Here is a 14427-nt window from a genome sequence, read left to right on the forward strand (position 1 = left end):
CATGTTGAGGCAGTTTATAGTATAGCCTGCTGAAAAAAAAAACGGTCCAAAAAGTCAATATTTTGAGCGTTTTAAGCCAAATTACATATGGCAAAAAAAGCCATACTATAGCTCAGGGAAAATGGTCAAAAAAGTGATCACTCCAAATGTTAAAAAAAGTCATAGTACAGCATGTTGAGGCAGTTATAGTAGTAGCTAGCTGAAAAAAACGGTCCAAAAAAGTCAATATTTTGAGCGTTTTAAGCCAAATTACAGTTTTGGCAAAAAAAAAAGCCATACTATATAGCTCAGGAAAAATGGTCAAAAAAGTGATCACTCTCCAAATGTTAAAAAAAGTCATAGTACAGCATGTTGTTGAGGCAGTTTATAGTATAGCTGCTGAAAAAAAAACGGTCCAAAAAGTCAATATTTTGAGCATTTTAGCCAAATTACAGTTTTGGGAAAAAAAAAAGCCATACTATAGCTCAGGAAAAATGGTCAAAAAAGTGATCACTCCAAATGTTAAAAAAAGTCATAGTACAGCATGTTGAGGCAGTTTATAGTATAGCTAGCTGAAAAAACGGTCCAAAAAAGTCAATATTTTTGAGCATTTTAAGCCAAATTACAGTATGGATGGAAAAAAAAGCCATACTATAGCTCAGGAAAAATGGTCAAAAAAGTGATCACTCCAAATGTTAAAATAAGTCATAGTACAGCATGTTGAGAGGCAGTTTATAGTATAGTCTGCTGAAAAAAACGGTCCAAAAAGTCAATATTTTGAGCATTTTAAGCCAAATTACAGTATGGCAAAAAAAAAAGCCATACTATAGCTCAGGGAAAAATGGTCAAAAAAGTGATCACTCCAAATGTTAAAAAAGTCATAGTACAGCATGTTGAGGCAGTTTATAGTATAGTCTGCTGAAAAAAAAAACGGTCCAAAAAGTCAATATTTTGAGCGTTTTAAGCCAAATTACAGTATGGCAAAAAAAGCCATACTATAGCTCAGGAAAAATGGTCAAAAAAGTGATCACTCCAAATGTTAAAATAAGTCATAGTACAGCATGCATGTTGAGGCAGTTTATAGTATAGTCTGCTGAAAAAAAAAACGGTCCAAAAAGTCAATATTTTGAGCGTTTTAAGCAAATTACAGTATGGCAAAAAAAAAAGCCATACTATAGCTCAGGGAAAAATGGTCAAAAAAGTGATCTCCAAATGTTAAAAAAAAGTCATAGTACAGCATGTTGAGGCAGTTTTATAGTATAGCTGCTGAAAAAAAAACGGTCCAAAAAGTCAATATTTTGAGCGTTTTTAGCCAAATTACAGTATGGCAAAAAAAAAGCCATACTATAGCTCAGGAAAAATGGTCAAAAAAGTGATCACCAAATGTTAAAAAAAAGTCATAGTACAGCATGTTGAGGCAGTTTATAGTATAGCCTGCTGAAAAAAAAAACGGTCCAAAAAGTCAATATTTGAGCGTTTTAAGCCAAATTACATATGGAAAAAAAAAAGCCATACTATAGCTCAGGAAAAAATGGTCAAAAAAGTGATCACTCCAAATGTTAAAATAAGTCATAGTACAGCATGTGAGAGGCAGTTTATAGTATAGTCTGCTGAAAAAAAAAAACGGTCCAAAAAGTCAATATTTTGAGCATTTTAGCCAAAATTACATTTGGGAAAAAAAGCCATACTATAGCTCAGGAAAAAATGGTCAAAAAAGTGATCACTCCAAATGTTAAAATAAGTCATAGTACAAGCATGTTGAGGCAGTTTATAGTATAGCTGCTGAAAAAAAAACGGTCCAAAAAGTCAATATTTTGAGCATTTTAAGCCAAATTACAGTTATGGCAAAAAAAAAATACATACTATAGCTCAGGAAAAATGGTCAAAAAAGTGATCACTCCAAATGTTAAAAAAGTCATAGTACAGCATGTTGAGGCAGTTTATAGTATAGCTGCTGAAAAAAAACGGTCCAAAAAAAGTCAATATTTTGAGCGTTTTAAGCCAAATTACATTATGGAAAAAAAAAGCCATACTATAGCTCAGGAAAAATGGTCAAAAAAGTGATCACTCCAAATGTTAAAATAAGTCATAGTACAGCATGTTGAGGCAGTTTATAGTATAGCTGCTGAAAAAAAAAAACGGTCCAAAAAGTCAATATTTTGAGCGTTTTAAGCCAAATTACAGTTATGGGAAAAAAAAAGCCATACTATAGCTCAGGGAAAAATGGTCAAAAAAGTGATCACTCCAAATGTTAAAAAAAGTCATAGTACAGCATGTTGAGGCAGTTTTATAGTATAGTCTGCTGAAAAAAAACGGTCCAAAAAGTCAATATTTTGAGCATTTTAAGCCAAATTACAGTATGGCAAAAAAAGCCATACTATAGCTCAGGAAAAATGGTCAAAAAAGTGATCACTCCAAATTTAAAAAAAATAGTCATAGTACAGCATGTTGAGGCAGTTTATAGTATAGCTGCTGAAAAAAAACGGTCCAAAAAGTCAATATTTTGAGCATTTTTTAAGCCAAATTACAGTATGGCAAAAAAAAGCCATACTATAGCTCAGGAAAAATGGTCAAAAAAGTGATCACTCCAAATGTTAAAAAAAAGTCATAGTACAGCATGTTGAGGCAGTTTATAGTATAGTATGCTGAAAAAAAAACGGTCCAAAAAGTCAATATTTTGAGCGTTTTAAGCCAAAATTACATATGGCAAAAAAAAAGCCATACTATAGCTCAGGAAAAATGGTGGTCAAAAAAGTGATCACTCCAAATGTTGTTTAAAAAAAGTCATAGTACAGCATGTTGAGGCAGTTTATAGTATAGTATAGCCTGCTGAAAAAAAAAAACGGTCCAAAAAAAAGTCAATATTTTGAGCGTTTTTAAGCCAAATTACAGTATGGCAAAAAAAGCCATACTATAGCTCAGGAAAAATGGTCAAAAAAGTGATCACTCCAAATGTTAAAATAAGTCATAGTACAGCATGTTGAGGCAGTTTATAGTATAGCTAGCTGAAAAAAAACGGTCCAAAAAGTCAATATTTTGAGCGTTTTAAGCCAAATTACAGTATGGCAAAAAAAAAAAAGCCATACTATAGCTCAGGAAAAATGGTCAAAAAAGTGATCACTCTCCAAATGTTAAAATAAGTCATAGTACAGCATGTGAGGCAGTTTATAGTATAGCCTGCTGAAAAAAACGGTCCAAAAAGTCAATATTTTGAGCGTTTTAAGCCAAATTACAGTTTGGCAAAAAAAAAAAAGCCATACTATAGCTCAGGAAAAATGGTCAAAAAAGTGATCACTCCAAATGTTAAAATAAGTCATAGTACAGCATGTTGAGGCAGTTTATAGTATAGCTAGCTGAAAAAAAACGGTCCAAAAAGTCAATATTTTGAGCGTTTTAAGCCAAATTACAGTATGGAAAAAAAAAAAAGCATACTATAGCTCAGGAAAAATGGTCAAAAAAGTGATCACTCTCCAAATGTTAAAAAATAAGTCATAGTACAGCATGTTGAGGCAGTTTATAGTATAGTCTGCTGAAAAAAAACGGTCCAAAAAGTCAATATTTTTTGCGTTTTTTAAGCCAAATTAGTATGGCAAAAAAAAAAGCCATACTATAGCTCAGGGAAAAATGGTCAAAAAAGTGATCACTCCAAATGTTAAAAAAGTCATAGTACAGCATGTTGAGGCAGTTTATAGTATAGTCTGCTGAAAAAAAAAAAAGGTCCAAAAAGTCAATATTTTTGAGCGTTTTAAGCCAAATTACATTATGCAAAAAAAAAAAGCCATACTATAGCTCAGGAAAAATGGTCAAAAAAAGTGATCACTCCAAATGTTAAAATAAGTCATAGTACAGCATGTTGAGGCAGTTTATAGTATAGCTAGCTGAAAAAAAAACGGTCCAAAAGTCAATATTTTGAGCGTTTTTAGCCAAATTACATTATGGCAAAAAAAAGCCATACTATAGCTCAGGGAAAAATGGTCAAAAAAGTGATCACTCCAAATGTTAAAATAAGTCATAGTACAGCATGTTGAGGCAGTTTTATAGTATAGTCTGCTGAAAAAACGGTCCAAAAAGTCAATATTTTGAGCGTTTTTTAGCCAAATTACATTTATGGCAAAAAAAAAAAATACTATAGCTCAGGAAAAATGGTCAAAAAAGTGATCACTCCAAATGTTAAAATAAGTCATAGTACAGCATGTTGAGGCAGTTTTATAGTATAGTCTGCTGAAAAAAACGGTCCAAAAAGTCAATATTTTGAGCGTTTTAAGCCAAATTACAGTATGGGAAAAAAAAGCCATACTATAGCTCAGGAAAAAATGGTCAAAAAAGTGATCACTCCAATGTTAAAAATAAGTCATAGTACAGCATGTTGAGGCAGTTTATAGTATAGCTGCTGAAAAAAACGGTCCAAAAAAGTCAATATTTTGAGCGTTTTAGCCAAATTACAGTATGGCAAAAAAAAAGCATACTATAGCTCAGGAAAAATGGTCAAAAAAAGTGATCACTCCAAATGTTAAAAAAAGTCATAGTACAGCATGTTGAGGCAGTTTATAGTATAGCTGCTGAAAAAAAACGGTCCAAAAAGTCAATATTTTGAGCGTTTTAAGCCAAATTACAGTATGGCAAAAAAAAAAGCCATACTATAGCTCAGGAAAAATGGTCAAAAAAAGTGATCACTCCAAATGTTAAAATAAGTCATAGTACAGCAAGCATGTTGAGGCAGTTTATAGTATAGCCTGCTGAAAAAAAACGGTCCAAAAAGTCAATATTTTGAGCGTTTTAGCCAAATTACATTATGGCAAAAAAAAAAAGCTCATACTATAGCTCAGGAAAAATGGTCAAAAAAGTGATCACTCCAAATGTTAAAAAAAGTCATAGTACAGCATGTTGAGGCAGTTTATAGTATAGCTGCTGAAAAAAAAAAACGGTCCAAAAAGTCAATATTTTGAGCGTTTTAAGCCAAATTTACAGTATGGAAAAAAAAGCCATACTATAGCTCAGGAAAAATGGTCAAAAAAGTGATCACTCCAAATGTTAAAAAAAGTCATAGTACAGCATGTTGAGGCAGTTTATAGTATAGCTGCTGAAAAAAAAACGGTCCAAAAAGTCAATATTTTGAGCGTTTTAAGCAAATTACAGTATGGCAAAAAAAAGCCATACTATAGCTCAGGGAAAAATGGTCAAAAAAGTGATCACTCCAAATGTTAAAAAAAAAGTCATAGTACAGCATGTTGAGGCAGTTTATAGTATAGTCTGCTGAAAAAAAAAAAAACGGTCCAAAAAGTCAATATTTTGAGCATTTTAAGCCAAATTACAACATGGGAAAAAAAAAAAGCCATACTATAGCTCAGGGAAAAATGGTCAAAAAAGTGATCACTCCAAATGTTAAAAAAAGTCATAGTACAGCATGTTGAGGCAGTTTATAGTATAGCTGCTGAAAAAAACGGTCCAAAAAGTCAATATTTTGAGCGTTTTTAGACCAAAATTACAGTATGGCAAAAAAAGCCATACTATAGCTCAGGAAAAATGGTCAAAAAAGTGATCACTCCAAATGTTAAAAAAAGTCATAGTACAGCATGTTGAGGCAGTTTATAGTATAGCTGCTGAAAAAAACGGTCCAAAAAGTCAATATTTTGAGCGTTTTAAGCCAAATTACAGTATGGCAAAAAAAAAGCCATACTATAGCTCAGGAAAAATGGTCAAAAAAGTGATCACTCCAAATGTTAAAATAAGTCATAGTACAGCATGTTGAGGCAGTTTATAGTATAGCTGCTGAAAAAAAAACGTCCAAAAAGTCAATATTTTGAGCGTTTTAGCCAAATTACAGTATGGGAAAAAAAAAAGCCATACTATATAGCTCAGGAAAAATGGTCAAAAAAGTGATCACTCCAAATGTTAAAAAAAGTCATAGTACAGCATGTTGAGGCAGTTTAGTATAGCCTAGCTGAAAAAAAAACGGTCCAAAAAGTCAATATTTTGAGCGTTTTAAGCCAAATTAGTATGCAAAAAAAGCCATACTATAGCTCAGGGAAAAATGGTCAAAAAAGTGATCATCTCCTCCAATGTTAAAATAAGTCATAGTACAGCATGTTGAGGCAGTTTATAGTATAGTCTGCTGAAAAAAAAAACGGTCCAAAAAGTCAATATTTTTGAGAGCGTTTTTAGCCAAATTACATTTGGCAAAAAAAGCCATACTATAGCTCAGGGAAAAATCAAAAAAGTGATCACTCCAAATGTTAAAAAAAGTCATAGTACAGCATGTTGAGGCAGTTTATAGTATAGTCTGCTGAAAAAAACGGTCCAAAAAGTCAATATTTTGAGCGTTTTAAGCCAAATTTACATTATGGCAAAAAAAAAGCCATACTATAGCTCAGGAAAAATGGTCAAAAAAGTGATCACTCCAAATGTTAAAATAAGTCATAGTACAGCATGTTGAGGCAGTTTATAGTATAGCTGCTGAAAAAACGGTCCAAAAAGTCAATATTTTGAGCGTTTTAAGCCAAATTACAGTTTTGGCAAAAAAAAAGCCATACTATAGCTCAGGGAAAATCAAAAAAAGTGATCACTCCAAATGTTAAAAAAAGTCATAGTACAGCATGTTGAGGCAGTTTATAGTATAGCTGCTGAAAAAACGGTCCAAAAAGTCAATATTTTGAGCGTTTTAAGCCAAATTACATTTATGGCAAAAAAAGCCATACTATAGCTCAGGGAAAAATGGTCAAAAAAGTGATCACTCCAAATGTTAAAATAAGTCATAGTACAGCATGTTGAGGCAGTTTATATAGCTGCTGAAAAAAAAAAACGGTCCAAAAAGTCAATATTTTGAGCGTTTTAAGCCAAATTACAGTTTTGGCAAAAAAAAAAGCCATACTATAGCTCAGGAAAAATGGTCAAAAAAGTGATCACTCCAAATGTTAAAAAAGTCATAGTACAGCATGTTGAGAGGCAGTTTATAGTATAGCTGCTGAAAAAAAACGGTCCAAAAAGTCAATATTTTGAGCATTTTAAGCCAAATTACACATTATGGCAAAAAAAAGCCATACTATAGCTCAGGGAAAAATGGTCAAAAAAGTGATCACTCCAAATGTTAAAATAAGTCATAGTACAGCATGTTGAGGCAGTTTATAGTATAGCCCTGCTGAAAAAAAAAACGGTCCAAAAAGTCAATATTTTGAGCATTTTAAGCCAAAATTACATTTGGAAAAAAAAAAGCCATACTATAGCTCAGGGAAAATGGTCAAAAAAGTGATCACTCCAAATGTTAAAAAAAGTCATAGTACAGCATGTTGAGGCAGTTTATAGTATAGCTGCTGAAAAAACGGTCCAAAAAAAAGTCAATATTTTGAGCTTTTTAAGCCAAAATTACAGTATGGCAAAAAAAAAGCCATACTATAGCTCAGGGAAAAATGGTCAAAAAAGTGATCGCTCCAAATGTTAAAAAAAGTCATAGTACAGCATGTTGAGGCAGTTTATAGTAGTATAGCTAGCTGAAAAAAAACGGTCCAAAAAGTCAATATTTTGAGCATTTTAAGCCAAATTACATTATGGAAAAAAAAGCCATACTATAGCTCAGGGAAAAATGGTCAAAAAAGTGATCATCCAAATGTTAAAAAAAGTCATAGTACAGCATGTTGAGGCAGTTTATAGTATAGCTGCTGAAAAAAAACGGTCCAAAAAGTCAATATTTTGAGCGTTTTTAAGCCAAATACAATATGGCAAAAAAAGCCATACTATAGCTCAGGGAAAAATGGTCAAAAAAGTGATCATCGCTCCAAATGTTAAAATAAGTCATAGTACAGCATGTTGAGGCAGTTTATATAGTATAGCTGCTGCTGAAAAAAACGGTCCAAAAGTCAATATTTTGAGCATTTTAAGCCAAATTACATATTTGCAAAAAAAGCCATACTATAGCTCAGGGAAAAATGGTCAAAAAAGTGATCGCTCCAAATGTTAAAAAAAGTCATAGTACAGCATGTGAGGCAGTTTATAGTATAGCTGCTGAAAAAAAAACGTCCAAAAAGTCAATATTTTTTGAGCATTTTAGGCCAAAATTACATTTTGGAAAAAAAAAGCCATACTATAGCTCAGGGAAAAATGGTCAAAAAAGTGATCGCTCCAAATGTTAAAAAAAGTCATAGTACAGCATGTTGAGGCAGTTTATAGTATAGCCTGCTGAAAAAAAACGGTCCAAAAAGTCAATATTTTGAGCATTTTAAGCCAAAAATTCATTATGGAAAAAAAAGCATACTATAGCTCAGGAAAAATGGTCAAAAAAGTGATCGCTCCAAATGTTAAAATAAGTCATAGTACAGCATGTTGAGGCAGTTTATAGTATAGTCTGCTGAAAAAAAAAACGGTCAAAAAGTCAATATTTTGAGCATTTTAAGCCAAATTAATTATGGCAAAAAAAGCCATACTATAGCTCAGGGAAAAATGGTCAAAAAAGTGATCGCTCCAAATGTTAAAATAAAGTCATAGTACAGCATGTTGAGGCAGTTTATAGTATAGTCTGCTGAAAAAAAAAAGTCCAAAAAGTCAATATTTTGAGCGTTTTAAGCCAAAGTTTATGTTGGCAAAAAAAAAAGCATACTATAGCTCAGGGAAAAATGGTCAAAAAAAAGTCATCGCTCCAAATGTTAAAAAAAGTCATAGTACAGCACATGTTGAGGCAGTTTATAGTATAGCTGCTGAAAAAAACGGTCCAAAAAGTCAATATTTTGAGCGTTTTAAGCCAAAATTACATTTGGCAAAAAAAGCCATACTATAGCTCAGGGAAAAAATGGTCAAAAAAGTGATCGCTCCAAATGTTAAAAAAGTCTCATAGTACAGCACAATGAGGCAGTTTATAGTATAGCTGCTGAAAAACGGTCCAAAAAGTCAATATTTTGAGCATTTTAGCCAAAATTCATTATGGAAAAAAAAAAAGCCATACTATAGCTCAGGGAAAAATGGTCAAAAAAGTGATCGCTCCAAATGTTAAAAAAAGTCATAGTACAGCATGTTGAGGCAGTTTATAGTATAGCCTGCTGAAAAAACGGTCCAAAAAGTCAATATTTTGAGCGTTTTTAAGCCAAATTACATTATTGCAAAAAAAAAAAGCCATACTATAGCTCAGGGAAAAATGGTCAAAAAAGTCATCACTCCAAATGTTAAAAAAAGTCATAGTACAGCATGTTGAGGCAGTTTATAGTATAGCTGCTGAAAAAACGGTCCAAAAAGTCAATATTTTTGAGCATTTTAAGCCAAATTACAACATGGGAAAAAAAAAGCCATACTATAGCTCAGGGAAAAATGGTCAAAAAAGTGATCGCTCCAAATGTTAAAAAAAATAGTCATAGTACAGCACAATGAGGCCGGCTTTAGTATAGCTCTGCTAAAAAAACGGTCCAAAAAGTCAATATTTTGAGCATTTTAAGCCAAATTAAATTTATGCAAAAAAAAAAAGCCATACTATAGCTCAGGGAAAAATGGTCAAAAAAGTGATCGCTCCAAATGTTAAAAAAAGTCATAGTACAGCAGCATGTTGAGGCAGTTTATAGTATAGCCTGCTGAAAAAAAACGGTCCAAAAAGTCAATATTTTGAGCATTTTAAGCCAAATTACATTATGGGAAAAAAAAAGCCATACTATAGCTCAGGGAAAAATGGTCAAAAAAGTGATCGCTCCAAATGTTAAAAAAAGTCATAGTACAGCATGTGAGGCAGTTTATAGTATAGTCCTGCTGAAAAAAAAACGGTCCAAAAAGTCAATATTTTGAGCATTTTAAGCCAAAATTACATTATCGGGAAAAAAAGCCATACTATAGCTCAGGGAAAAATGGTCAAAAAAGTCATCGCTCCAAATGTTAAAAAAAGTCATAGTACAGCATGTTGAGGCAGTAATAGTATACCCGCTGAAAAAAAAAAAACGGTCCAAAAAGTCAATATTTTGAGCATTTTAAGGCCAAAATTACATTATGGCAAAAAAAAAAGCCATACTATAGCTCAGGGAAAAATGGTCAAAAAAGTGATCGCTCCAAATGTTAAAATAAGTCATAGTACAGCACAATGAGGCAGTTTATAGTATAGTCTGCTGAAAAAAGGGTCCAAAAAGTCAATATTTTGAGCATTTTAAGCCAAATACAAATTATGGCAAAAAAAGCCATACTATAGCTCAGGGAAAATGGTCAAAAAAAAGTGATTGCTCCAAATGTTAAAATAATTCATATCACAGCACGATGTTGAGGCCGTTTATAGTATAGCCTGCTGAAAAAACAGTCCAAAAAGTCAATATTTTGAGCATTTTAAGCCAAATAAACATTATGCAAAAAAAAGCCATACTATAGCTCAGGGAAAAATGGTCAAAAAAGTTATCACTCCAATGTTAAATAACTCATAGTACAACACATAAGGCAGTTTATAGTATACCTGCCTGAAAAAAAAAACGGTCCAAAAATTCAATATTTTGAGCATTTTTAAGCCAAAATTCATTATCGCAAAAAAAGTCATACTATAGCTCAGGGAAAATGGTCCACAAAAGTCATCGCTCCAAATGTTAAAATAAGTCATAGTACAGCACAATAAGGCAGTTTAATAGTCTACCCGCCTGAAAAAAACGGTCCAAAAAGTCAATATTTTGAGCATTTTAAGCCAAATTAAAATTATCGCAAAAAAAGCCATACTATAGCTCAGGTAAAAATGGTCAAAAAAATGATCACTCCAAATCTTAAAAAAAAAACTCATAGTACAGCACAATGAGGCAGTTTAATAGTATAGCCTGCTGAAAAAAAAGGCCCAAAAAGTCAACATTTTCAGCATTTTAGGCCAAAATTCATTATCTCAAAAAAAAAGCCATACTATAGCTCAGGGAAAAATGGTCAAAAACGTCATTGCTCCAAATATTAAAATAAGTCATATAAGCACGATGAGGCCGGTTATAGTATAGCCTGCTGTAAAAAAACGGTCCAAAAAGTCAATATTTTGAGCATTTTATGCCAAATAAAATTATCGCAAAAAAAGCATACTATAGCTCAGGGAAAAATGGTCAAAAAAGTGATCGCTCCAAATTTTAAAATAGGTCATATAACAGCACAATGAGGCCGGCTGTAGTATAGCCTGCTAAAAAAAAACGGTCCAAAAAGTCAATATTTTGAGCATTTTTAAGCCAAATAAAATTATCGCAAAAAAAGCCATACTATAGCTCATGGAAAATGGTCAAAAAAGTCATCGCTTCAGATGTTAAAAAAACTCATAGTACAGCACGATGAGCCCGTTTATAGTATAGCCTGCTGAAAAAAAACGGTCCAAAAAGTCAATATTTTGAGCGTTTAGGCCAAAATTCATTATCGCAAAAAAAAGCCATACTATGTCTCAGGGAAAAATATTCAAAAAAGTGATCAATCCAGATGTTAAAAAAAACTCATCATAGTACAACACAATAAGGCAGTTAATAGTATACCCGCCTGAAAAAAATGGTCCAAAAAGTCAATATTTTGAGCATTTTAGGCCAAAATTCATTATCTCAAAAAAAAAGCCATACTATAGCTCAGGGAAAAATGGTCAAAAAAGTCATTGCTCCAGATGTTAAAAAAACTCATAGTACAGCATGATGAGGCCGGTTGTAGTATAGTCTGCTGAAAAAATGGTCCAAAAAGTCAATATTTTGAGCATTTTAGGCCAAAATTCATTATCGCAAAAAAAGCCATACTATAGCTCAGGGAAAAATGGTCAAAAAAAGTGATTGCTCCAAATATTAAAATAAGTCATATAACAGCACGATGAGGCCGGTTATAGTATAGCCTGCTGGAAAAACGGCCCAAAAAGTCAATATTTTGAGCATTTTAAGCCAAATAAAATTATCGCAAAAAAAGCCATACAGCCATATAGCTCAGGGACAAATGGTCCAAAAAGTCATCGCTCCAAAAGTTAAAATAAGTCATAGTACAGCACAATAATGCAGTTAATAGTATAGCCTGCTGAAAAAAAAAGGTCCGAAAAGTGTATATTTCGAGCATTTTAGGCCAAAATTCATTATCGCAAAAAAAGTCATAGTATAGCTCAGGGAAAAATGGTCAAGAAAGTCATCGCTCCACATGTTAAAAAAACTCATAGTACAGCATGATGAGGCCGGTTGTAGTATAGCCTGCTGGAAAAACGGTCCAAAAAGTCAATATTTTGAGCATTTTAGGCCAAAATTCATTATCGCAAAAAAAGCCATACTATAGCTCAGGGAAAAATGGTCAAAAAAGTGATCGCTCCAAATGTTAAAATAGGTCATATAACAGCACAATGAGGCCGGCTGTAGTATAGCCTGCTAAAAAAAACGGTCCAAAAAGTCAATATTTTGAGCATTTCAAGCCATATTACATTTTAGAAAAAAAAAAAAGCCATTCTATAGCTCAGGAAAAACGGTCAAAAAAGTGATCACTCCAAATGTTAAAAAATGGCTTTAAAAACGCTTATTATAGCTCACAGAGACACACCATAGCATAGCATGTTGAAAAACGGGCCAAAAAAAGGCCCAAAAGTCACATTTTGACATGTTCAAAAATGGCTGAAAACCGCTTGTTATAGCTCGTAGAGATACGCCAGAGTAGAATTTTCAAAAAAGGGCCAACATGCTGAATACAACATGTTGAAAAAACGGTCCTCCAAGATTTTGGAGGACATACTATGAAGTTTTTTATGCATTGTTGGACGATACATTGCACGATGACGTTTTCATGCCATTTTTACAGCATACTATACTATGACGTTTTTATGCCATTTTGGACTACATACTGTACTATCACAGAGTATGTTATTTTGTTTTTTAGGATTTTCGGAGGACAATCTATGCTATATCTTTTTTTTATGAGTTTTGGACGACATGCTATACTTTTTTTTTATTTTATGATTGTCAGACGACATACTACTATGTCGTTGTTTTATGATTTTTGAACTGTCTGGTTCTGCTGTAATGGCTCTCTCTACTGAACAATTGTAGGAACTACATATGATGATGTTATCAACACTGATTAAAACAATTTGAGGTTTGTTTGTTTTTTTCGTCTTGTATTATTTTACCTTCACTATATTTATCAAATATACATACCCAGCCCTTATAAACCACTTAATGTAGGCTACTATATAAAGCCTTTATTTTGATACATGTTTTATGAGATTATTTAAATTAGCAAAGGCATAATATATCGCTGTCAGTTGGTGGGTTCTGCTATAATCATACCATCCAGTGGACAAATGAAGGAACTACATGTAAAGCTGCCAATAAAACATGATGCACGTTTGTATCTTTTCCTCCAATTCTGTTATTTAAGTATAATAACCCACCAGCTTAAATTTGTTTTAATCAGTGTCGTCCGCACCATCATGTGTAATCCCAATTGTCCACTAGCATGTAGCATGCCATAACACCACAACCAGACCGCTGACATGTTAAAACTGACCTGTAATTTATTTATCATTTAATTTTTTTTTTTTCCTTCCCAATATCTCACAGGGGGGTATCATTATTTTTCTACTGCTTTGAATTCAATATATTTTAAACTGATTGATTTAGCAATACAAATGGAATAAAAGAATGGAAAATAATTAATGAATGAATTAAGGAATTTTATGCTTTTCTACATTTCATTCTCATCTTTAAACTGGTTGATAATAGATTGATAGTAGATAACAGGCAGAATAAATGAAATGAGTGACGAAATGTTATATTTATAAATAGCATTATATAAACATCAAAATAAAATAATATTTTTAAATATAGCATGTTCATGCAACGTTAATAAAAATGTATGTGTTGAAAATACTACAGTAAAATAATCTAATTAAAAAAATATTAAAATAAAGGTTGTCTTTGTACTCTAAATGTTTTTTAGAAGAAAAGGGTTGTCTTGGTATATTGGATGAATACAGTTAAATTTGTTTTGTTTTTTTTTTTTAACTGAGGGAATATAACTGTAAAATTGTGTGAGGCCTCCAGTGTTTTTCCTGTTCGTCACCTCAATCAAAATTGACTGATGATTATTGGTAAAATAAATGTCTATAAATTATACAACCAGCAGATTCCAGGAACATCTGAGATCTCAGTCCAGAAAAGTGCAGTCCCAGGAACAGCTAACAGCTGTCCCAGGCCTCTGTTAGAGGACCCGAGCTTGAAAGAAGAAACCGCCAAAAGGGACATGGCGAGAGGAGAAATTTCTTTTTTTAGTGCCTAGAGATTCAAAACAGTATATTTTTTTAAATTTGAGATTATTCATGTATATTGTTAATGTATAAAAATCCACCAAACAGTGGTTTCTATCAATATCCATGCTTTCTCTTTCAGCCTGTAAGAGCTTGTTAGTTTGAATGTCAGGCCACTGATGATGACGAGTCTGACACTTTTTCACCATTGAGGTTTTAAATGGATTGGTACTTTTTTCTTCTTTTGATGCTTATTATGAATATAGGAGAGTCAACTTAACCAAGAGACC

The sequence above is a fragment of the Plectropomus leopardus genome, chromosome 12 (assembly GCF_008729295.1).
Source record: "Plectropomus leopardus isolate mb chromosome 12, YSFRI_Pleo_2.0, whole genome shotgun sequence".
Lineage (NCBI taxonomy): Eukaryota > Metazoa > Chordata > Actinopteri > Perciformes > Serranidae > Plectropomus > Plectropomus leopardus.